This window comes from Nesoenas mayeri (assembly GCF_963082525.1).
Source record: "Nesoenas mayeri genome assembly, chromosome: 6".
NCBI lineage: Eukaryota > Metazoa > Chordata > Aves > Columbiformes > Columbidae > Nesoenas > Nesoenas mayeri.
In genome coordinates, this window is record NC_137545.1 from 32,616,920 (window position 1) to 32,644,527 (window position 27,608).

The window sequence follows — 27,608 nt, forward strand, 5'->3', positions numbered from 1 at the left end:
GGTGCAATCTGCTTTATTGAGTAATATGCATATAGCTTTGTAAAATATTCTCAAGACTTCAGATGAACCTGGGTTCAACAATTTATGTCCACGAGTTCCAGCTCCTGATAGGGAAGTTCAGCAGCTGCTGGCTGAGCACAACTCACTTGAAGGGCACTGAACCTCTCCTCTTCAGCTTGTAGGCACCTGAGTGAAGGAACTGAGGTGCAGGACAACCCTGAGTCTTTCTACAAGGAAAGGCTGGGCAGGGAACTGGCTCTCAGGGAGGGGAAGGCGATTGAATGGGAGTTTGCAGGGGATTCACTCACTTGCAGTCTCTCTAAACCAAACAGGCACAGTTGTGCCTAAGAACTGAGGACTGCAGAGAGGGTAGGGGCTAGGGATTTTTTTATGTGCTGGCTGCTATGTTCTGGGCCACCACAGGCAGATGTATTTCTCAATTATTCAGCTTCCAAGTGAGGCCAGATTGCTCATCCTGACTTTGACTTCTTCTTCGCACAAGCCCAGCCATGTGCTGTGGAGCTGGTTTGGATGATTCCCTTCTCTTCACCACACAAGGACAAGTCTGTTTAAACCTGCCTCCATCCCCAAGAGTAGGTGTCTGGAGTGCATTGCTGGGCAGACCCCCAAGACAGCTCTCAACATGCCAGGCTGAGCCTCGAGAGCAACATAACCACATCTTTTTTGGCACTTGCAAGTAACTTAACCACTCTGCCAACCTAATGCAACCTGCTTCCAAGAAAGACTAATTAACCCAAAAAGGCATCATACTAGTGTCATCACCTGGCTCTAGATTGCTAAACAAGCACCTCAGGGGCTCACGTGGGCATTTATGAGAAACACTGCTCTGCAACACGTAAGTGTGGTGTAACGTGCTACCTGCTCCTGCCCACAGCTCCAAACTCGTAACAGAAGTGCAGGCAGAGGTGTACGTGCTATCCCACCCACCCCAATCCACACACCCAGCAGGAAGACAGGCAGCATCCAGAGACACTGAGTACAACTCGAAGATGGCAAAAAGGCAACAGTAAGACAGTTAGTTGTAGTAAGGAGTCATAACACACCCAGTCACTCAGTGCTCACAACTGTCTTGCTCACCAGAGCTATTCTCCTCTGTCCACACATGCATCTCCCTGAACCGTGACACCCACTCAAGGACAGCCGCAGAGAAGCGTCTGACCCCAAAGCCAAGTGCTAGCCCCTCACAGCATGTACAAAGGATCAAGAAACACTCACTCCCCTCTCCCTTTGCCAGGGAATCAGCGGATGCTGGATTCCATCTACAGGTTTTTTCCTCTCAGCACACACACAACGAGCAATTTCCAATGTACGTGCTCATTACGCTCCAGTGGAGCATACAATAAAGGAAAGGTAAGCGGCAGCCAGAGGACTGTCTGCACACAGCAGCCAATGATGGGGAAGCTGTTCTCAGCTTACAAAATCGACTCAGACACTTCCAGAAATTCACATCAGATATTCATCCTCTCTGAATGGATAATAAATACATCTGACCCAATAATCCAAGTGTTATCTGCGTTCCAACTACCAAATCATACAATACGGCTACACACCTGATGTAATTTTAATAACATAAGACCACAAAGAGCAATGGAGCACAATGGCGAAAGCAGACAAGGGAACATTGATTTTCAGATTGCATTCCACTATAAACATCAAACTGCTGGCGGTTTATCTGAAATATAAGCAGACCTAAGCGGAGCAAAGGAGGCTGAAGTTCATGCGTTTAGGCTGAACAATGCTTAATGTGCCAACCCCAGTGAATCCTGCAGGCAAGCTGCCTCTGCCAGCCATAACCAGATATTCTTCATTCAGGATCAATACAACTTCAACTACAGTTGTACTAATTGTAATAGCTGGATTTTGACAATGTTCACGCACGTGTTATGCACCACAGGTTCCTGCCTACAGGGAGAAAATTTAAACTTCTTTAGCACAGATAATTATGCTGTATCTTAAGGGCTTGACCAAACTCTTCATGCTCATATAACATACGTTTTAACATGATGAATGCCTTCAGCTCTCACAGACTGCTAGTCCCTGGAAGATTTTCAAGAAAGGCCTCTAGGTAACAGGTCCGGAGGAGAAGGAGGTCCTCAGCTAGCTTTTACTGTCGTTTACTCAGTTCACAATCAGGTATGACTTCCCTGACACTAGCTGAATGATTCCTCTTTGCAACAAGGAAATCACAAGCACAATTTTGTACACTGTACTTTGACTTTATTGAATCAGATAGGGGATCTGAGTTTCCTTTCAGAAGCTATTTTCCACCTAACATACTTGGAAGCAGACATACTGTGTTTTGCTGGCTAAACCATAAGCCATTAATCCCTCTCCTCACTCAGAACGCATAAGCTTCCAAACCACACACCAATGGCACTGAGTTTAGACAAAAACGAGTTAAAATTTTAACCTACTTCTCTATGGGTAGCTTGGACAGACCTGTATTCCTAAATCTAAGACTGGCATGAGCTAGGAAATTTGGATTTATGTTCTGGGGAAGATGGACTCAAATGATATAGCTTTAAAATGGATAAGTTAGGAATATTAAAGAAGATGTCAGCCCTGGATGCAGGGAGAGCTTTGTAGGGATGAATTCTCTATATACTGATGCACTGAATGCTCCATGGGTTCCACCATAAGCATCTGCAGCTGTCTGCTGTCAAAGGCAGACATCAGGAGAAATGCGGCTTCAGTGTGATTGATAGGTCTAGTGAATGACACGGAGAACTTCTAAACTCTGATGGCTCTGATGCCTGTCAGTTTTTACCCCGTGTCACTGCAGCCGACAGCCAACTTTCCTTCTTTACTGAACAAATACACAAGGGCCTTCCTTCTGGGCCAGCAAAATCTGCAGCCAGATCTCAGCTGAAAGTCATTACTTACTTGCAGAACAGTTTTACTGTAATGCTCAGATATCCCAAGAAATGCAGTGGCCACAGAAAAGAGAAGACTGGATTGGGCAGGTACAGCCTCCAAGGAGATGACCATGCTTAGGCACTTTTGCGCTTTCACGGGAGCCTGGGGAGGACTCCCTGCTGATTCCAGCGGCAACAGGATCATGAAGGCAGACAATCCAGTTACCTAGCTGATAAAAACTTGATATTGGCGTTGCTCTCACATTGGTCTCAAGCACAACATTTCCTGGTTCTTTCAGAAGCTTTCAAGCACTATTTGGGGATTGGTGATCATTTCTTCACCATCACTGCCTCTCTGAAGTGCTAAAGAAACATTTACCAGTATGCAAATACTTAAAATTTTGAGTTTACACAAGAAGAGGAGATGCTTCTAGACTAATGTCTGTTTTTCTTTGGCAAAAATACAGTACAGAGCTGGTCACATTTTAGAAGATATCTAAAGCCTAATATTTTTTCAAAGAACAAGATCCTCTACAAAATAAATAAAGCAACAGAGCTTGATTCTCCACTGGACACCTCCAATTTCACACCGGTGCACCAGTATCAATCAAATGGCCAAGAATGAGTCACAGTCTGGAAGACACACTTTTCTGTGGGAGATTCAGAGTATTCAATCTTGTTAGCTTATGAAAGAGCAGGTGAAGAGGAGATTTCATCACAGTCTGTAAGTACCTATACAATATCTGATCCTAGGTGGTTCTTTAATCCGGCAGACAAAGGTATAACAAGATCAAAACACTAGAAGCTTAAATTAGACAAACAAACTGGAAAAAGCAGACTTTTTACTGTTCACCTAGCCCTTCAACCTGGAATGTCATAGATTGTCCATTTCTTGCATGTTCTAAGTTTGAATTTCTTCCTACTATAGATAAGTTCCAGCACAGTCATACATTATTGGATTTAATGCTGGAATTAGCAGGTGAAATTCTGTGTTCTGTAGTTTAACAGAAAATCAGGCTAGATGCTTATAGGCTGTTCTGGCTTTAAAAATAAATATGAAATAGAGTTATACAAACAATAAGAAACAGTTATACAAACATGAAATATAATAATGCCACTAATCAAATAATTTTTCGACATTTAGAATATATTTTTACTACAAAAGATGTGTTGATTATGAAACAGTAGGTAAGACCTCCTTTCTTTTTGTCTGTAAGGAGGTTGGCTCCCTCATTCCTTACACTCATTTAATTTATTTTGGGGTAAAGTGAGAAGGTTTGGGATTTGTTTGGGTGGATTTCTTGTTATTATTAATTTCTTCCTCATACAATTAATATAAAGGCAAAACTCTCACAGATGGAAAAAGCACATTCATAACCATGAAGATCTTCAGTCTTTAGCCTGGAATGCAGCTGAGCTTTCCTTTCTCAGCCATTACAGTTTCTCAGCTTCCACAAATGGATATGGATATTTACTCTTTTCCTTTTTTTTTTTTTTTATTCTTCCATTTGCAGCGTGCTAGGGGATTTCACTCAAAGTAACACATGCTCCACAGATTAGCAGGTTCTTAAAAATGCGCTTGCCTTCTCTTTATGGGCCTGGTCTATTAAAAATAAGTTAACAGAAAGACACCCATTAGCTTCTGTGGGTATTGGATTGGGGCCTAAATTATTGCTAGTGCTGAACACGCACAGTCAGAAAGTATTTCAGAACACATATGCTCCCCACTGCTTTCCAAGTCTCAAGCAGATTTCCCTGAGATCCTTTCCCAGCTCCAGTGACTAGCTCTGGAGAAGACATCTGCTCTCCCATGGAGCATCTCCCTCTAATGCTGGGCAGAAATCAGGCATTCCCTGTGTGCTCACAGTGGGTTTATATCACTTATCTCAGGCTTTATGCCACACACACACACACACACACAGCTCTTCTATACACCAGGTTCTCTCCTTTCCATCCCAAACTGTCAGCTTCTCCTTTCTAGGTCATCAACAGGAACAATACTTGCAGCTCACAAAAACCAAATTGTTGGTGAACCACTGATTTTGATATGGTCACATTTCTAAGCAGCCACATCATACCCCATATACACAGCACATCTCTATTTATGCATCCAATGCACCTTGTGAGCTGAGGAGAAATGTCTTAATGGATCAAACAATTGCATGTGATGTACAAAGTACATTTTGCAGACTCCTAAACATTTCCCTGGCAAGACCATCAGTGGGCTCGCCAGCTCATTACAGAATGCTAATTACATCCCATCAAGTGACCTGAAATTGCTGAACAGCCCTGAGTTATGTATGCTTTCATGGGAAACACCAGAAAGCTAAAGCTCTCCACAGTTGGCTTAGAAAAGATTAGTTTACAGAGACGTCTGTTCCTTGTCAAAAAATTCCTTCGATTTCTTTTTTTCATGTTGCACATGGACAGATCATTATTGGCTTGAAATTGCAGAATCCATTTCTTCCTCTCAAGAAAATCTATGCTAAGTCTTACTGGGTTAAACTAGTAATTTCTAAAAACAAAATGAAAACAGGCAGAAACAGGTTTCTGAAGATAAACAGAGTTTAAAAAAATAGTTTTAGTTTTAAATGGAAGCAGAAGCGCACGCGTAGAGAGCTGAATTTTTCTAAGTGAAACCAGAAGTTGAAATCCAGTTGTGTGCAATCTAGACTGCTCCACCACTCCCACTTACTCCAGTTACCTCCTCATTTCCCCATTACTGTGATGCTCACTTGTTGCCTCTTCTCTTGAATTAGGCATCTATCCCCCAAGCTGCCTGTAACTGCAGTGTCGCATTCGCTGCAACAGGGCACAAGGTTTAGCTGTACAGAGCACTTTGCCATCTGTTCAGGGCTGGGTCTGACCTACATTGCGTGTTTGAAAAGCATCCCATATGCTGAAGCCACACTCCTCACAGAGGCCTCTCAGTGTTACTGACAGGCAGAACAGGAACCTGCTTAGATATTAGCACAAAAATTAAAAATTACAGATTCTTTCCAGTGCCAAGGGGTTCTTCATTCCTACACCTCTCCAACAACTTTCCTCAACTGGTTTTACAGCTCTCCTGAAGGAGATAAGTGCCTGTATTTACAAAATGGGAAAAAGCGCACAGGAAAAACTGATAGCAGAACCAGAAATAGTCCCTCAGCTCCCCAGTCCCAGGCCAAAGCCAAATACGCTAAGCTACACTTGTCTCTCAGGAAGCTGCTATGGTCAACTCCCTTCAAGTGCTGCATTAGTGTTTCTGAATGGGCTGGGTTTATTTTAAATAACTCCTACTCGGAGAGAGTACGCAGGCTAGCTTGTGCGTAAAATATGCTAGTATGCTTTTCCGATTTGATGCCTATAATATCCTGCATGGTTCATGCTAGACAGAAAGCAGAAAAAAGCTGCAGGATACTATCTGCTTCCACCACACTGCTGAGCTGGCAGGGGATAAGGACATGCATGGGGAAGTCAGGAATTGATTGGCAAATATGTCCTATCTGTTCCAGTTCTGGTCACATTAACAGCAAGGCTCCTGTGAGTTATCTCTGCTGAGTATGCTCAGTGCCAGCTGGGCAAAGGAATACTATTCACCTCCAACTCCTACCTTACCAACTTTGTTGTCACACTGTGAAAATGCCAGAGACACATCAGAGCTGCAGAATTTAGAGCTAAAGTTGTCAATATGGAGAGAGGAGACAGACGTCTCCCAAATCTAAACACTCATCAGGTCTCTTTTTCCCTGACGGTTTTGATTCTGCCCATCTCAAAGATGCACTCTTGACCACTGCAGCATTTGAGCTCTGCTCTCCTCACAGCATGTGAGCTGTCTGACCCCAACAGCCCAGAGCTGATCGGGGTGACAAGTGACATCTGACAAAGAATGACAAGAGAGAATATCTGCAGAGATAAGATATGCCAAAGAGGACCCTGGCACATAGAGCTTAGGCCCTTACCTGGAATAGTAACACTTAGGTCCACAGATACTGTTTGAATTTGATCATCTTCCCAGTTCTTGAGGAACAGATTGGGACCAAAGTCAAAAAATGAACCTAGCTAGGTAGGAAAATAGGAGCTGCCTTTAAGAAGGGATGTATTCAGTTGCTCTCCACGGTCTAGGCAAGTGTACAATGTGCTCCAGACTTCTTTATATGCTGGTTCCACTCAAAAAAAATACAATTAATTTAGTCAAATGGGGAGATCACTCACCTAGAGACAACAATGCAGTCCACACCTGAAGGCTAAAGAACTGCTTACAGAGCCACAGCTTTCCAGGAAAGGATTTAGGGAGTCAGAGCAAGCAAGCAACTCAACATGAGTTTCCAATGCAAAGCCTTACATCAACAACAAGAGCAGAGCTGAAGCAGAAAAGTCATTTAACTTGAGTTGAAATAGTATATACCCTATCCCAGTTCATCTGCACTAAACCAGCAGGAGCTTTCCTCCACCTAATGAGCAGCTGACCTAAGAGGGCAGTAACCCCAGCACCACTACAGCCCAAAGAGAACATGGGAACACAGATTTGACATTTACAAGCTGGAAAGAACATAATGAAAATGGTGAAGACAGCTTTGTATTTTCTGAAATGTCTCAGGAGGGTGTAAGATGGGAAGCAGCAGTACTGCGGGAATGTCCTCTACATTTCTGAGCGATATGACAGAACGTGCCTCTAACTTTGGCACTTGAAGACTTCTTGTTTTCTTTCCAGCAGTTAACACAGGGGATATGCCTGACACAATGGACCACGCACCAGGAAAAAGCTCTGGAGGCCTTTGGGAAGCACTCACCTATGCCGGGGTGCAGCACTGTGCTGACCCCCTGCTCCAGGCACAGCCCGTGGGAAGCTGAAGGACCCACCGCCCAGCTGCACCTGCAGCAGGGGCTCATCAAAGGAAGGGGACAGCGGTGACAGCTCCACAGCAAGCGGAGGGCAGATGGCTCTCAGGGACTAAGGGAGCTCTCTGTACATGCCCAGCCAGTATCAATGTGACCAGTACAGTCCACACTCCATACTGGTCCAAGTACACAGCACCTAAAATTTTTGCATCTCCAAATTAGCAATGGTTAAACATATCTAAGGACCTGCTACGAAGTAGAAAGAATATCAGCTTTCCTTCATTCACAGAGCCATCTCTGTGTGGCCTGGAAAGCCCACAGTGATGGTGCAAAATGAAAAACTACCAGCACAGCTTGATATAAGCGCATGCAAATGCATCCAGGATACATACATATTCCATGCAGAGGAGGGCAGGCTAAGCTGCCGTTGCAGCATGTGCATACTAAGTGGAGGCTTTGCAGTGCTACTGAACAGAAAGCATGAGGTGTCTATTTGCACAGACAAACATGATAGTCAGATTCAATTATTCTCTGTGGATGGCTCTGAAACAAAATACTAACACACCAAACAGTGTTCTAATGAGGGGGTCCCATCCCTGAAGACCTGTTAGTTCAATTTATATAGCAGAAGATACAGGGACAGTCGTGTCTGAATAATTGGAAAATGAACCAGCATACCTAAAACGTTCAGAATTGCAATCTGGTTTCACTTGTCATGCAGTTTTCCACATCTTTTTCCTTTGCTTGGCTTTGTTCTGTTTTCTGACAATACAAGAGATGAAAAAGAAATTTCTGTTGGCAACCCCCAACATACACCATATTCTAAAAATGTTCAGGGTTAATGAGGCTTTTCTGAAAAATGCCATTTTCTCCACACATGTAACTCACAAGACATGGGAGCCCTTTGACCTTAGAGCAAGCTGAAAACTTAAAATGCAGCTCAGCAACCTGAAGGACAGTCTCTGTGATTAAATATGGCAATGTAGACAATCCAGGTTCAATACTGATTCTGCCTCTGATACCTGCTCAGTCCCTCAGTCTCAGCCCCTGGTCATCACCTTGAAAATGGAGTTCCAAAATTGATTTCATAGCAGGTCTTCAGCAACATGATTTGTGCATGTGCTACAGATAGTTCTAGAGGGTACTAATAATTTAGGGCAACTCTAACAATACCACTCCGTGGATCTTACTCTGGATTCAACTTTTTGCTAGACTAACAAGAATAACAAGCCAGCTGAGACAGTCACTCCCCTGCCAGAGTAACCCAGCTGTAAATCTTGAAATCTGTCCCAGAGTCTTGGGACATTTCATCTTGGACTCATCTTTAGTTTAAATCACCAAGAAAGAAAATTCAGCATTTGATTGAAACCATTGACGTACAGAGCAATCCTTACTGATCAAAGAAAAGTGATTATCTGCTCTTTTTTTGAGAAGGGAAATGACTGTTCCTAAAGAAGAGATCACAAATGCCAATGTGCATTTTCAATAGGATTCTGAATTATATTTCACAGCTCCAGATAAAAATTAATGACCTTTGCGTTGTGGAGAATGCTCCAACTGGGATCACTATTTCTTTTATTTCTTATGCCTTACAGTACAGACACAGAGTAAAATGTCTTCACAGATACAATTGTGTTATATCACGATACTAGACAGACACGGTGCTGAGACCAGACAATAATTTACTCATTAAGGCTCTGATCCAGTTTCCATTGAAATCAATGAAAAGGTTTCCTCTGCCTTGAATGACTATTGACCGGATCAATCTTTTTGTCTTCATAGCTGGAAACGGCAATTTTGCCTTACTGCTCTGTGACCTTGCTTTCTCATTAAACTTCACTCAAGGGATTCATAAGATACAGAATACTGCATATGGAAGATAACTCAAGAGATTTATTATAGCCAGTCATGTCTAAATAGAGTAGTGACAAGCAGGCGAACATACTTCTTTTCCTACCGTGCAGTCTGCTGGCCATCGTGAGTATGTCAAGTTTTACTTTATGCAAGAGTTTACACATAATATCCAGATCTCACCCCTTACAAAGACATGGAAATATGTGCCATGGGGTAAAGTAAGGACGATTCGAACTGTGAGATTGCTGGGGTTTGCTGATGTTGATTTGAATTGGACACTTAAACACGCATACAACAAAAGTTGAGCTGTTTGTGCTCTTCTATTGAACTCTGCTGGGTCATCCAGTCTCTTCCTCTCGCACACAACCACACCATTGATCCCTTTCATGAACAACCATGATCCACATTAAACACATTCCCCTTTTCAAAAGCTGTGACTGAACCCTGCCCCTCACTTCTCTAGTGGCCGGAACATTACAGTTTCCAGTTTGAACTTACTCACAACCAACGCATATGTATCTAATCCTGTGCCAACTTAGTCTTTAAGCTCCAATCGTTCTTTTCCTTCCCTGGTATTAACACTCATGATATATTTATGGGCACTCATATCCACTTTCCACCTCAGCCTTGCTGGGATAAGCAAACCAGGCTATTTTCGTTTCCTCTCTAATGATGTTTTTTCACTCTGTTAGGAATATTTTGCACCTTGCAGTACTTTAAGCTACATGCAAAGGTCTAGACAAATTATTATATTTTACAGCCAGATTAAGCCATTATGACTTCCTGAATTACCCTGGCTATAGAATACCACCTGTAATTCCTGCATTTTGGCCATCATTTCAGGTTGAACTAGGGCACGTACTTAATAGGCAGCAGAGAAACAAATCCATAATACTCTAATGCATCAATCCCCAATTGTGCTCAGGTACCAAAATGATCAGAGGCTCAGTAAAGGATGTACAGAGGGTAGAGCAGTAAAAGCCAGAGGCCATGAAAAATGCTGTATTGTTTTAACAAATATACATTCTATGACACGGTGAGCATCACAAAGTGCTTTCAAAGTTAAAGGATAAACTTGTTATTCATCCAACAATTATAACAATATCAAGCTTTTCTTTACAAGGAAGACTCCTAGAAACAGTTCCACTTGTTTTTGGTTTTGTGCAAATACCTAAAAATCATTCCAAGAGTGCAGAGAGAAGACCATAAAGAAGAAAACACAGAGGTGGAAAGGGAAATTGATTTAAGATAAAAGCAAAACTAGCTTTGAGGTTTTGGTCTAAACCAAAAAATATATGGAAAAGATAATGGTAACATTGGTTTTACATTCTGTTTTGTAAACAATAACACAATGCAACAATAGGTCTTCATGCAGCCCACAGATCTTCAGCTGGTGCAAGTCAGCTGTACGCAGAAATGTCAGTCCCAGCAGGATCCAGGACACCCTTGGACCGACCAGTTCAAAAGGAGCTGAGCATTCCTGGGAGGCTCCTGCTCCTTTATCCTAATGATTCCAGTCATCTGGCTCTGAAGCTCACTCCTACTAGTAATGCCTTCTTCGATTCATGACTGCTTTGAAGCAAGTGCAGAACTATTTGTAGATGAGATACTAATTCTGCATGAGCAAATACAGTACAACCTGTGGCTTAGCTGTAAGAACTCCTGAGCACCCACAGCTTCCATTAGCTTCGTCTGAAGCTCAGAGTCTTCAAAAGCAGAGCCAGCATGGCCTCAGGGCCGGATTTTTCCCCAGCCCCAGAAGCACTGAAAACTAAAACATAAGGGTTATCAAAGGAGTGAGTGAAAATGTACTAGATTGTATAGAGTACATTAAATTAATACTTAATGTGTATCTATCTAGTGCTCCCTGCCCCTAGTCTGCCAGTGAGACACCAACCAGGACAGCTCCACAACTGGGAAAGCAGATGGGCTGCAATATTGTCATTATGAAGAACCAGACAAGGTCCTACTGCTCACAGGCCCCCGAACATATGCTTCCCCAGGACCGATGCTTTACGTGCTAAAAAAGGCAATGCACTGGATAAAACTATAAAGGTGTTCTAGTTTAAAAAAGAGGATCTGTGAATGTTGGGATTTTTCCATTGCTGGCCATATAAACTCGGCTGCAATAAGAACATGAGTATTGTTATGTCCGAATCTACAGCTCTCCTGTGATGCCTGGATTTAACTTCCAGTAAGCCCGCACTTATATGAACGTAACTTTCTTTTCCAGTTTTCTTTGGCTCTGTTTTCCAGGCCTTTGTATTTTGATACAGAGCACAGAAAGCAGTACATAAAGTGTTTTAGAAACAGTATATCCTATAGATTTAGGGTAAGACATATATTAAGGATATGAACTGAACAACTGAACTACCTCTGCACCTTCACGGGCTTTTGCAAATATTGCGGCCATCATCCTATCTTCATTTCTGAAAGCAATGGTGCTTTAAGATCTGGCCTTCTTGCTATCAGCTTAATTAAAAGCTTCATTAAATGAACTGTTTCACTTTGTACTGAAACAAATTAGGAATACTTACATGATCAGTCAGCTGAGCAGCAGATAATGAACAGCTGAGAGACACTAACAACCTAAATCAGTACAGCTGTTTAAAAGGCATGGGCATGACTATCTCTCAAAATTTGCTGTATCCTTGTGAAACAGATAAATATGCTAATAGATACACCCCTCCCACACCTAGATTTCTTAATTACCCTTGTGTGGTCTGCTGTAGCCATAAGGGATCCAGGACAGACCTGAGGGCAGTAACCAAAGTCTTCCTGTACTGCACCCACTTCTCAGCCAGTATCTCTCCTTTGGGTGTTGGCAGCAGCACCAGGCAGGTTCCCTGTTCAGCTGAACTCCCCCCAGCAAGTTCCTCTTGACAAACACTGCATTTTTGTCTACAAACAGCTGTGAGGCTGATTTTATTGTTGTCCATAAATAGACTGCATTTGCAATCAATAAATAAATAAATAAATAAATCACAGAGGAAGTCCTAGCAGTTTCATGAATGCTCATGTAAATGCGCTTTGACATGAGAGTCTGGACAACTGACTCATTAAAGCCCCCCCCTCGCTTACTGAACACTTTGCCATTCACTCTGATGTTCGACAGACTTGCATGGGACTTGTCTACGCTACACCATTGGCCACCAACAGACTATGGCTATGCAAAACCACAATGAATTCCTCTCAAGCAACTCTAAAACTGAAACTTGCCTGCTTAAAAGTCTAAGTGTACGTTATTTTGAGTAAGAAATAAATTTATCAAGACTCAAATCCTTTTGTGAAGACAAAAACAGAGCTATATTTACTGAAAGTAGTTGCTGTGATTTATATAAGGGATACAGAACCTCAAAGAAGGTACCTCTTAGCACAACCCACTGATTTATGGACACAGGGGTCTAAGCAATACATTTTATTTCCTAGAAGGGTCATCTTGCCCCGACTACCAAAGTAGGCAATATGAGCTGACATCACACGTAAGAACAGATTCTCTGGATGTACATACAGATGCCTATGATAATCTTTAACACAAATCCACTCCCGAGACACAGGTGAATAGGAAAGAATTTGAAACAAACTCCTACTTATTTCTAATCCAGGAAATCAGGGTAAAATTCCTCAATGGGGTTTAGGTTTTCTATTTGTTTTGTTTTGTTTTACAGAGGAAGAAAATCGGTGCTCCCAGAATGAGGAGGTGCTGTATGCCAAATGTCAGCATGGAGCACGTTTTTACAGCCAGCTTCTAAACCCATGAATAAAGAAAAGGGCTTAGCGGAAATACTGACAGAAGTTTAACCACAGTGGGCCAAAGTTAGCCCTATGTAGGTGCAGGCAACTCCACTGATGCTAATGTATTTACACCAAGGCTAGAGTTGGCCCAATGCCTCTAGCTGGCACAGCTAAAATCTGTAGGCGTGATACAGAAAGACGGCAGCCTGGAGAGACTGGATGCTTCCCCCTGAACCTGTTGGGATGCATGTTCATCAGAATGGATTGCATCAGTTCCTCCATGAATAAGCACCTGCAGATTCACCCATGATCAGCTCTAAAGAAACTCAATGCCAGCTTTTCAGGGGGCAATGATTATGGATTACAGTGCTCCTAATAAATTGTAAAGCTTGAGGGATGATAATGTGCTCCTCACTGGCAGAAACCTCCGTCAGGCCTCTTTTTGCACGCAGCGCTGTGCTTGGGGTTTTTAAGAGAAAGACCACACAGGGATTTTGACATCCTGTAAATGGAAAGCTGTAGCTGGTTTCTAAACATGATGAATCCAATCCAGAGGGCCTTAGCTTCAGCAGGGAATGAATGCTCAAGCTCAGGGAAAACAATGGTGCATTATCAAATTAATTTCACAGTGCAGATCACGTGAGATTCCCCAGAGTCCCTCCAATGCCAAAACACAATCCGATTGTGTAGATCAGCAGCACAACTGCTGTCATCAAGGGTAAATTAACTGGCCAGACTCATCCCTGGTGTAACCTCGCTTGAATCACTGAGTAGGTCAGTGGGATCCTGCAAAAGACAATTTGAAGATGGAATTTGACCTGCTTCACGTTTTGCCTGTAAGTGGAATTTCCAATCGATGTCTAGATTAGTATATTCTGCTCCAGTAAGGAGCTCCACATAGACATATATTTTGTTCATATAGAGTCCCACTGCTTTGAAGTAAATAATGCTTGCTCCATTTTCATTAATGGAAAAATAATGGGTCACAGCAGGCAGCCTCTGAATCCTACACACACAGGGAAGCATAAATACCCATATGCAGCCTGACATAGACTGCACCTCTATCATAATCAAACTGAAAGGCTACAGTCCTGCAAAGAATTCTGCATGGGCACATCTAGAAATGTACCTTTTGAAACATTTGTCAAAAAGCTGTCCTGAGCAAAGCAGCTTTATCTCAGCAAATGCTGAGAACCTTGATGAAGTGTGCACACACTGAAATAGTTCAGCACAGCACAAGATCTCACAACACTGTGGAAACCAACATGACAAGTACGTTAGGGATTTAACTAAAGACATTTAGTGTTAGATGTATGGCCTGCTACCATGAGCTGAAAGATGAAAAGTTTCTGACTGCAACTTCTGTAGCTTCATTACAGCCCAAGTCCCTGAAGATGAGGCAGACACTTAGCAAGAGCTACACAAGCAACTTGCAGCCTGAATTCTACATTTCACATGCTTTAAATTTGTTGGCATTTTCTCATGAAAGGTGATGCTTATTCACAGTTCAAAAAAAATGGCTGATACAGAAGAGAACAGTGGTATCATACATGACACAAGAGGTATGGCACAAGCTGTTCAATAACACAAAGGGCAAGATCACGTATTTAGAAAACAGCAGGAATATTGTGGATATCACTGTCTAGAAAGAGGAAAATAAAGACTTGGGTTTATAGCTGTATTCACGAGCGCATGAACCATTAACAGGACACAGTCGCTAAAAGGACAAACTAAACTACATCACTGTATTAAAACACATTTTTCTGGCAATGGTGGGAAAGCATTAATGGAGCTGTACAGTACAGTTCTCTCTCATATCCAAAGAGGAATTCAAACTTGAGTAGATCCAGAGAAAAGCTACTTATGCTATCAGACACTTTATGAATCTCATGAACTTAGACTGTTTAGCCTAGTAAAACAAAAGCTGAGAGGTGAGATGATTACTGACTATAAATATATCAGGTATAAAAGAGCTTTTTAGGTTAAAAGAAAGTGTTCATGCACAAAACCAAATAATATAAACTATCTCTGAATAGAATTAGTATAGACCTTGGAAAATATTTCTGACCAGAGGACTGAGTTTCTTTAACAGTTTTCCAATGAGAATAGTGGGGGCAGGATACCCACGTGCTTTAAAAAAGGCTCTTGCTAGATTTATTAAGGGCTCTACAACATACCATCTTCCAAGACCAGGGAGCAGAGAATATTCCTGAGATGTCATCCGAGTCCTGCATCTCTGTGAGGTACTTGAGACTCCACAGCCCTGGTGAGGCACCAGGGTCCCACTGTGCTTGGCACTACACATGCACTCATCACAAAATGATGGACTCTTACTATACTGTAGTTTTTCTGTGTCTTGTCTTACCTGACAGATTCAAAGAGACTCTTACTTAAAAATTAATAAAACAATTTGGCCAAAATTTAAGTCAAGACTACAGGAATTGAGAAGAACTGGAGGGGAGTAGAAGCTGAGGAAGAAAATACTTCAAAACCCAGAGTGTTAATACAGGACGAATAAAAACCTACAACAACTACAATCTAAGGAATAACTGGGCTAAGGCAATTAAAAAAAAAAAAAAGTAAACCTTGTGGTAGCATGATACCTGTTGTCAGATGAACACAAACATTGACTCTATGGGTGCTCCTAGGCCATTGCAAATGAGAAGCGAAGCACGTTAACCTAAACAAAACAACCTCCAGCAAGATTGTGGAGATGAGCAGCTGGAGTGATAACATCTAACTGCAGCTCAACTCCAACAACACATTTGATTGCAGCGTCCACTGCACAGAGAATCAGCCACCAAAGAGCAAGTCATTACACTGTGGTCCCATGATGTGGGCAGTCACACCAGCACACTGCAGGCAGCTGCAGCAACGAGCCTTCCCTGACACTTGTAAATTCTATACGGTATATATATTTGGGGGTGTAATGCATTATTTGCCTGACATATTTAGAAAGCTCTAATTAATTTAGTGATCGATGCTCTAAAACTACTGAGTGAAGTTAAGATTGTTTTTTAAATTGTTAAATTACATTTGTGAATTAACAGGAGCAGGGCTGAGTAATCGTCACTTGATGTTCATGTATAGTTCATTCAGTTCAATTAAGTTCTGCTGTATAATGGAGAGGAGAAAACAGCCAAACTACTATTGCAAGAATCTGGGTGAAAACTAATACAGTTTACAAGTGTAAGAAAAATGGTAGATTTTGTTTAAACCTTTTAAAGAAAATAAGTCTGAGATTTATTAAGGAGGCAAGATATGTACTGTTACTGGTAGAGTTATCTCATGCTTAGAGCGAGGAAGTATTTTGTGAACTATCCTTAGAAGACATTCCACACTGTCCAGCAATACAGTCACATCTGGAGTGGGAAACAGCATGTCATGCAGATGCACAAATGTTTTAGGAAAGAAGGTAAAGAATACTATAGACACTTGAAATGCTACAGAGAATTACATGCAGACACAATATGGGATGTCTTGAACATTCTTTGTATAGGGAACATCTGGAACAATTCCTCCCAGAAAGGAGCCTAAATATTCCTTGTATCTTGTTCAGGTTTTACCTTACTACCTACCACTATGGTAGGAGAGAATCAGTAAAAAAATTATAACAATACCATTGGCATCAAGGATTAAAAAGGACTGATTGTATTTTTAGGGCAGAAAATATATATCATTTTTTGCTTTGCTTTACTGGCTGGCTGGTGAGCTTGCTTGTTACAACTCTGAGGAGGGTAATTTAGAAGAGGGGAGTTAGTTGATAGGCCAAAAGGGAATATGGATCCATATTCTCCAAACTCATCAATCCTAATTCTCTGTATGGATAAATTTCTCAACAGACCCTCTCTCTTAGTGTAAAAGCTCAAGAAAATCAATCAATATATTACTTTTGTTATTTTCCACACATACATTCTCCCCAGCTGTGGCTTGGTCCCCTTGGTGACATTGCTTAGTGCCTACTCACACAGAAGCCCAACACACCTTTCTCTGGAGATTTATTCTCCTCTGTAACTCACCATGGCAGCAAGAATATAAATTGCTCCAATTTGCAATCTGTTCAAGACTCAGGGGCTCAAAAGCAAAGTGCGCTGAGGTATGAAATGGATGGATACTGACCATGATAAGACAGTCTGGATATCAGAATTACTTCTTACCTTAAAGATAATGACCCCAGCAACATCCTATCCTTTGGCAGAGGAACTTAGCACATGAATCACAATTATCTCCCTTAATTCTGCACCAAAGATCTGGTTGTATCTGAGACTTCTCAACTTGTGAGAATCCAGACCCAGGTCGAGATCTGTGGAATGCTGGTCACGTCCTCTTTAAGCTGTGACATGACAAGCAATGCTCTTCCACACCATCAGCAGAGGGGCTGTTACCATGAATTCCTGGCGCCAGTGCCTTCTCTGTACACGTGCTGACAGATGCAACTACTCTTGATCTATCAGCGAACTCTTTACCTTCGAGAAGTCCACATGAGAAAGACAAAACCTTTTACACATCCATCTTTCTCAATTTGCCAGGCACACCAAGAGGAAGCACACAAAGCAATGCTAACTGACTGAGCAGCAGACGATCACCGTAACATTGTGCTGCGCAGGCAGCACAGTCAGTTCCTGCAGCAGACACTCATTCGATCACAAGTGGTTCTGCTGGCAATTTACTTTTCTTGATCCCACAGAAAAAGAGTTTTAGTCTCTGCTTTAAACTTGACTTCTACTTGGTGCCCTCCGGAAAATCAAGGCTAGATAAATGATTTTCAAAGACAAGACAGTTTCTTTTTTTCAGATTCAGAAAATGATTTTGTCTTGATGAATAATACAGGCTTTATCCGTTTAACTTACCTCAGAGCTACAAAGCACCTCTGCTCTCTCCAGGTAACCAAGGACACATGCATTTTTAACACACCTGTCTCAAAATGAGTTTGCAGGCCAGGCAGCCAAAAAATCCATCCTGTAGCTTGGATAATGAGATATGGAGCCATTCAAAACCACTCAACATGCAGCTCCACACTGCCACTTCTGCAGATTCCCTTTATTAAGCAGAGCTCCATTGTAAAGCTTTTCCCTTTTTTGGGGGGGTGAAGTTATGCAAAACCAGTATTTTTAGAAGCATCACATACTGCCAGAGCTCCACAGAAACCTGAGACTTCTACAGAAGGTAGAGGGAAACATCGCTGGTTACTCCACATCAAAACACAGCTAATTTAGCCAGAGAAAGTTACAGTCTCCTCTGAGTTTGCTGGATCTAACACCAACATTGTCTTGACATGACCCTTTCCCTTTCATTTCTAATTCCTTCTTGCACCCACACACCGAATTTCTCCTCTTCCCACTCTAACCACTTGTGCTTTTGACATCATATCCCAGCGTGTTTCTATGTCACTCAACACCTCCACCGTTTGGTTTGTGAGCAAGGCAAATAATCCAGCCCCACATCAAAGCAACAAGTAGGAGCAACCTGAAAACTGCACAGGTTTCAGTAATGGAAGACAGCAAGGAACAAGCAAGGTCTTATTGCCAAACAGCGAGGAAAATTAATGAGGCTTTCAAATGCCCAACTGGCAGTGTTAGTGCGTTAAAAGAATGTAAAAGAGGGGAAAGGACCATCTGCCTGCCAACTATGAGTACTCTCTGGCTGGTGCTAAAAACTCCACTGACTGCTGGGCTTGAAATTCAGGCATTAAAGTTTAAGGGATGTGTTCAAGACTTCTATGAGATGAATGTGATTTACACCAAAAGACACAGCCAGTGATGCTTTTTATCTTCTGTTACTTTTACTAGTATTTTTCCTCTAAATGGATTTTCTGGATCTTTGGCCACTGGTAAAACTTCAGACTTCCAAAAAAGGATCCTTTTTAATTTACAATGAATCATAAAATGTATGAAACAGGGTTGATGTATAATTCCAGATTGCTGCTTGGTTGTTGAGCTGAAATGAAAGAAAATGATAGCCTAATCATCAAACTGAATGATGGCAAGGGTAGTCCAAAAAGGAGTATTTTCCTCTGAAACCCTTTTGCTCTGTGTCCAGGTTCAGACCTGATACAGACAAAAGGAAGGGCTCATCTAGGATTTGGTGGTAGGTGAGCTTATTTTAAAGATGAGGCACCATTTGACACAGTCGTGATTAGCATTCGCTTTCTGAAGGTTTTACTATAGCATCTACAAGTGCTATTACCCCTAACTCACAGCTGGGAAGGCTGAGGTATCTCAGTTCATTTGCAGAATATATCTCCCCTATGCCCCTGTTTTGCTTTTTTGGGGAAAGCAATCTGTGCCTCTCATACACAAGCCTCCATTCAGAAGCTGTCCTGACTTATCCTGACAAGTAAAATCACTTTCTTAAGGCTACCACATGAACACATGTTAGCATCACATTGAAAAAGGAGGTTAGTGGCTTCTCACTGCATGGAGTCATCTTGCTCCAAGCCTGTGGTGCCATATTTTCAGAGGTATCCAGAAATGCAGTTTTATTCAGAGCACATAAGATGCACAAGTGTGTTTATCAAAGGACACGTTGGAATTTCAGCTGGGCATTAATTAGTGGCACCAGAAGATGTACATCTCCAGAGTTAAACATGATGCAGCATAAACAGCAATTTATAAGAATGAAGCTTACACTGATCCTTGATCACTGACATGACATATGGTAACAACAGAGCTATCTAGAAATACTGGAAAAGTGTAAAAATCTAAAAAGACTTAGTTGGGAGAGGGAAAATAAGGGAAATTTAGGCTAGCTGTTAGATGGAGTTCACTACTGGTGAATAGCACACTTTACCAAGGGAAGCAATAGATATTTAGTTATTTGTAGCCAACAGGGGAAAATGTATTGCAAGGGAACAGTCCCACATTAGCAAGGGATGAACTGGATAGGCTGTCAGCCCTTTTCCAATTCTAATTAGCTTATGACTTACTAATAATTCTTCTTTGGTTCATAAGGTCATAAGACCCTCCACAATTCTGTTTACTAGTCTCCTTAAATATATATATTACACAACAGACAGAGAGCACAAGTTTTCCCTGTACAATATGCTGTATCTGTCACCTTACAGGTACTGAAATGTTGTGCAAACTCTTTTCACCACGGAGATTTTACTTTCTAAATGATGCTGAGGGTCATTTTAACAATAACGTCCTCTTGCACTTTGCAAAACAACAGTGCAGTTGCACCATGTCTCTCTGAGACTGAGTGTGCCCGAAAGCTATGCCTGGATTAAAACAAACAAACAAACAAAAAAAACCCAAAACCAAACAGGTTGTGATTAAGATCTATTGAGATACCTGAAGCAATTCAGGGCTCTGTCTACAAATACTGTTTGCATTCCTAGCAGCTGTAATGCACTTTCAGCTCAGGCTCCAAAATTCAAGAGACTTTGCATCAGCCATAGACTAGGTGGACTAGCAGCCCATCACACATCTCATACCAGTTCTGGAAGAAGACACGAGACAAACAAAGGACAAAATGAGTAGTTTTATGTTCAGATGGGACAAAAGATGTGCTAAGAGTTGGAAGAAGCCAGTTATTGCAGGTGGGCTACAAAGAGAAGCATTTGGAAAATGGCTTTTCCCTGAAGTGTGGAAAACAAAGAAACGTTGTCATTCTCGAATTAAAAGACTAGGTGGGTTGCCAGACATAAAGGAAACAAGGGCAGGGAAAACGAACAAAAGGAAGTTTTGCAAGGATTCAGCTGTCAGCTATGAATGGCCCTTTTTCAAAGGGTGACACTGAGATTCAGAAGGGAAGCCAAGCACGGGAAAAAAGGAGCAAAGATTGCATAAGGGCATTTTTTATTTTCCCTGTTTTTTTGACTCCTATTCTTCCTGAAAGGATGGAGTTAATGGGTTAGAAATCCTCTGAAAATCCTATTTCTTTCATCTATCGCATATTGCTAGAGAGATAAATTATTGTCCAGAATGAGCTGGTATCTAGAAACACAAGGATACAGAACTGGAAAAGACCACATAAGCAACCAAGTTTTACCCCCTGCCCATTTATGGTGGTGGTTAAAAGCATAAAATTAAAATGCCTGCACTAACACATTCCCAGCTTAGCCATGCCGAGATGAGCCCTGCTAACTAGAGCTGCGGGGCACGCAAAAGCACCAGATGTTTGCCTGCTGAATGACTAATCGTGCCCTCGCCCTCAGTAAAGTGTTCAAGTGGCATGAAGAGACACATTCTTGGCTTCATAAACAGCTACTGCTAGCATTCCATTGAAAATGTCATTAAAAGTCAGTGTAGTTCAGCCCAAGGTTGGAGTGGCTGAAAACTCATCTTTCCTTTACCACCCCAAGCAGCCCATCAGGCAGATGCGGAGGTTTTGTGGTGAAGCACAAACAGCTGTAATCACTGGATTAGGTATGGTTATGAGGATGAAAGCAAAGGACGACATCCAAGCACGGCAGCCTGCAGGGACTGGGCAGAGGGAGGGACAGGAGCTGCCAGCACCTCGTGCGGGGCCAGGACAGCCCCGTCCCACCAGCAGGGCAGCAGCCGGGTCAGCAGCAGCCCGGCAGCGGCAGACAGGAGCTTGCCCATTTCTGACAATGTGGATGGGAATCGGGAAAGGAACAGAGGTTACAGGGCAAACAGCATGAGAAAGGCTGGAGCTCAGCCCATTTCCAGCCAAAAAAGCCACATAATTTACCAGTCTGTAAGAGAAGCAATTCGGCTGAAGTTTGCTCTTGCCGTTGGGGCGATCGCTGACAGAGAACAGAAGAGACCTGCCCTCCTGCATTCAGCACAGCAGATCCATGACCTCTAAGGACAACTGAACACAGCAGCACTTCCCTGCATCAGGAATCCATGAACTCCAGGCTGCAAAACAGTCTCCAACCCCCTTGCCAAAGAGGGCAGCCAAGGCCAGAAGGCTCTTTCTGAGCAGCAGTGGTACTACAATTATCCTTTGCAGACTGGTGTCAATGAACAGCAATGCCCCAGAGGTCCTTCTCTCTCCAGCAGATACAACAGTCCCAGCAGAAGACAACAAGCATGGGGATCTGTTGTTACACAAGCCCTTCCTGACGGGAACAGGATGCCAACCAAGCGCGCTCTAGATTTTTTACTATAACTCCCTGTCAGACTGCCAAAGGTATTAAATAACAAATCTGTTTATTTTCAACCATGACCACAGTTCAGCGCAGCCAAGTGAAAACAGTCCATTGCAGGTGGACAGCACATAAAGCACTACACCCAGCCCCTGGAGAGGACACTCTGCCCTTAACGACGTGTGTTCCAGCTGTACCGCAACAGATGCACAGTCCCCATTCAGCTTAAAAAAAAATACTGGCTTTGGTAGACTCACTAGTTTAAAGGTAAAATATGCTTTTGGCTCTAACTTCAGTTGTACAACATTGATATATTCCACCTTCTGCTAAAATACAATCTTGGTAGCTATCCATGTCTGACGCAGTAATGAGAACCAACCTGCTTCTACAGCCCACGAGTCATACTAAATGAGAGGAACTGTGAACTGGGCATGCCAGTAGGAGCAAAATGCAAAAACTTCTGAAACAGAAAAGATATGCACAGTCCTCAAGAATACTTGGTTCAGATTAGAAGAGAAGACAAGTACCTTTAAAAGACAGCCTAACCCAAAGCTGATGGAAGGAATTTTAAGACACCCTCCCACTTTTATTTCAGTGATCTTTGGATCAGGTCCATAGCAGGAGGCTCAGAGCCAATTCATAGGCTTTAAATTCAGGAGGAACAAATACAGTAACTTCTTTCGTAACTTTTAGAGTAACTGTTCTCAAGAGACAATTTGCTCTCTGCGTTTCAGTCCACATCAAAGCTTCTGCCAAATAATCAAGTTGATGGGAGCTTCAGTGACAGCTGGACCCCTGCAATGTGCTCTTGTAGAGGAGAGAATGGGGAGCATCTTCATTTGCAGCCCACTTCAAAGTCAAGTTTGCTAGGGTATCATGGGAACATGGACCACTGACAAGAGAGCCTTGGCAACTCTTTTATTATCTCTTGGTCCTAAGAAGGAAGCTTAACAATTAAAACTAGTGTGCAAGCCTTAATGCACCAGAGAGGTCTGGCTTTCAATATGAATGCTGAGGTTTGGAGGATCATAGCCAACAGCAGCCACAGAGTCAGCAGCTTGTTTCCAGTTCATGAACTCCGTACGCAAGCTGGATTTCCACTTCAGGAAGGGAAAGGCTGAAGGGAAATAATTCCAGTTATCATGCCTTTAGGGTCTATGGGTTTTTAATTTCTTTTTCTCTCTGCCCAGGCTGGCACATGTCACTAGGAGCAAAGCCAAGACTAGACACACAGTGTGTCAAGTGACTCACCACTGATCCCTGCTTGTTACTGGAAGCTCAGGTGTGGCCGAATCTAAGAAGGGGAAATGCAAACTTCTTACATCAAAGGAAATAAGGGTGGCTAACACCAGCTGCTCTGCAAGTAATTTGGGGAATGGAGTGGAAGAGTTAGCAGCAGCTAACTGGTGGGAATCTAGTTTTTCTTCAAGCACTGCTCCAGCAGGGTGGGTTTCAGAGATAATGCTGCCAGTTTGAACATCTTGTTTTTAATAGCACACATCTGTCCTTTCTGTTGTTTTGATGAAAGAAAGGGTCATTTCAAATGGAAATCACCAAATGCGAGCTGTGCTTCAGGATGATTTTTTCCTATGTGTACGACTAATATGCAGAGATGGGAAAGCATTTAAAATATAAAGCATTTTTCAGGCAATCCTTTAAAATAATATCTGATTAATTCTCACAACTCTAGAAATTGCTGTCTTTTTTTTTCCTCTTATGCAGTATTACTTCAACTGAGAAACCTGACGCTGACATCCCATTGTTTGCCCAAGGCCATGAGTGAGCTGCTGGTAGGGAGGAGTTTAGAAGTTAAAACTTGGCAATTCCCAGGTTTGTATTTAAGCAATCACAGCACATGTCTCTCTTTCTAAGTCAATTCATGTCCCTTTCTAACAATTAACACAGACCAAAGCAGGTAACATCTATACAGGATTACTTGATTCCAAGCAATATTAACACTTGTAATTCTGTATCTGACCCAGACTAAGTGTTCCCAGAGCTTCACAAATCCCAGTGACCACAGCCTCACAACATCTCTGTGAACTATTTGCTTTGTGACAGAGCTGAGTAACGAAGCATGGGGTGTTTAGGGGACACACTTATGTTCACACAGTAAGCTTGTAACAGGACTTGTTGCTAGCCTTGGATGGCAGGTTGTTCACAGATATTTCAGGAACACTCTGCATCTCCAACCTGTGTTCAGCCCAACAGCCCATTCTGCCCCTTCAGTTCAGTCTTCAGCGAGAAGAAGATCACGTCCAGTGATCTTGAACAACCTCATCAAAGCTAGATTTCCACACACAGAAATTTTGTAGGGTGAAGAGACCAGTCACAACACACTACTGGTTTGGTTTTCTAAACAAATTTTTAGGCTGTGTGCAGTGTAATGTGCATACCATTTAACCTTTTAACACTGTTAGTTGTAGGTGCCAATAAACTCAATAAGGAACATTTGAAATCAGTCTCACCTAACTGTAAAATCAATGCCACCTGTCACAGCACAGTAAAACACTACAGCTCCAGCTGTACTGTATGATTTCAACTCTGAACTACACAAAAACACACACAATGCTCTCTAAGATACTGCAGTCCTGCGGAAACAATTTTCATTAAATGCCTCAAAGAGCTAAAGAGACTGTTATCTGAAAACAAAGAGAAAGCATTTAAACCACAAGGCACTTGGATTTCAGATGGATTCCCAGTGCTATTTGTGTTAAAGAGACAGGTAGAGGTTCCACATGAGTGGCATGGCACAAGTTGCTATCCATGGAGTAACTTCTCATTCCAAAAGAACTTTTCATCTCAACGAACAAAACAAATTACACGTACTCTCATACTCAGAGAGCGCTCATCAGACATCCTCTTGGAGTTGTTTTAAACTTCCTGTCCCTGCACCATCTGACCTCTGCGTGAGTTATAAGTTCCTGCAAAAATGAAATTATTGCCCAGTAATCCAGGATGTAAATCTAAATTGCAATAGGTATTTCCTGCTAACTCCCCAAGCAGATACTGTATTATACCGGTAGAACATCTTCTTGTGGTTAAGAGAATTACACTAGACCACATAAAGGCACTCTCTAGTTATCATTCCACCACAGGCAGAAGATGCAACCTCTGCACAGGTCAGCACACCTGCACTGGCTGATGATGCATTACCACTACCAACATCCTGGGTACTTACTTGGGGAGGTGACACCTTTGCTTTTAAAATAAAGCTGTCAGAGCCATAGAGGAACAACCCTTGGGCTTTCAGAGCTGAAGCACATAGAGAAAAAAAACAAACTCTAAACCTGTTAGCTGCTAAAGATGTTTTTGTTTAAGCAACATATTCTTTCTTTCACAGTCCATGATCTGACCAGGTTCAGCTACATCTAATAGGTCCAATGAGGGAAAAAAAAAAAAAAAGAAAATAGCAACTGTAAGAAGAGAGGATTTTTTTAAGTCAGTATGTGTGTGAGTGGGGATGGCTTTATGAATTTAACTCATCCAAAGAGAATGAGATGCGAAGAGCTGTCCCCATTAACGTGGTAGCACACAGCATCCAGGTGCCTTCTCAGCTCTAACATTCCCAAGTCTCCTCCAAATGCCACCTCCATTGCCCACAAACCTGAAGCAAAGCCAGGAGGATGCACAGCATGTGTGGCATACTGCTCTTTAACAGCAGAAAGGATGTTTTGGCTGCTCACTCCACAGTAAACCCTTTCTTTTCATTAAGGATATGTCCAAACAGTATTTCACTGGCAGACACGGTCTTCTGCTCAGACTGAAGACAGCCATTTACAAACCCCATTCACCTGTATCCTTAATTGGGCTCTCATTTGGCTATGGCCTCTTACCTCACTTTCACACATAAGAAACTGCAGCTGAGGAGAGGAAGTGCTTTAAACTCCAGCTAATTAACTCAGCAGGAGAAAGTTAGAGCTCCATATCTACCCTCCTCTATCAGAAACTCCTTACCCTGCAGTTAGGAAACATGAAGCTGCTGACAACTCTTCAACATTCCTCCCACAGAAAATGTATTTCTCCCATAACTTCTAGGGAATTACTCCTATACAGTCTCAACATAAAAAAATCCTGGGAAACAGTGACACCCACATACACACACACCTTCCCAGAGGCGAGTGCAGAAACACTGAGGACATGCACATGGCTTTGTTATCATGCATGTTCAGATGGACCTTCCAGCCTCTTAGATGGGTTGTGCAATGAAGACAGGGATATGCATCTGTGACTAAATTCTGCTCTGGCACAGAACGGCCAGGCAGCAGGACACCTGCACTCCTACCCCAGCTTTGCCACTGACCACACACCCCAGTCCTGAGCCACTAAACACCAGTGGTCAAATCTGAAAAGAGGCACAGCTCTGAGATCCCCCATGTCTCTAAGTGTCCGTAACTGTCATCTGCTTTGAGCTTTCAGGAGCACTGAGACCAGAAATGCACAACCAGGCATCCAAAAATGAAGGCTGTACTTCATTAGCCTGTATAAAAAGCCATGTCTTCTGCTGTTCTACACAAGCAGCATACAACCACACACATCTTAGTACAGCTACGCCTATTAATGCAATATGGGGATGTTGCGTATTGGCCTTAATCTCCCTCTGCTTTACTTTATCCTCCTCTAAACTGGAAATAAATAATACCCACACAGCATGCAAAGCACTTTGTAATCCCCAAATGAAGGGTTCCGTAGGTGTGAAGTATTCATAAGATGTATTTATTTTCAAACTGCAAAAAGCTTGCTGCTGCGTTCCCTGGCTGTATTTAGCAGACCCCTCTGCTGTGCAGATCTGAAGCAGACATCAGGGAAAGGAATGCTGTGATAATCAACTCCAAATCCCGCAATCTATTTGTTCTACTAATTAAAGGAATATTTACTCAGGAAGCAGGTTTATACTAGATGAATAGTTTCTAAGAACAAATATGATTTAATTACGTGTAGATGCAAGAAGCATACTACATATTAAGTAGATTAATGTATGCTCACTAAAATTACAGGCAAAATTGGTGCTTGGCTATTAATCTTCTATGTTGGAGAAAAGAAAGGGTAAGAAAGAGTTCACAGAGCTGTCTGCTTTAGAAGCTTATTTAAAAGTGATCTGCATTAATTTCAGAAAGAATCAGAATAACTCCTTTGCATAAGATAACTTCATTTACTCACCGCATTTTAAAAATAAATTGTATTCTAGACTAAAAGAATAGATTTTATGGAATTAAATACCAGAGCAAGAAAGAAGTGAAGCAGCTTGAGCAAGGAACAAA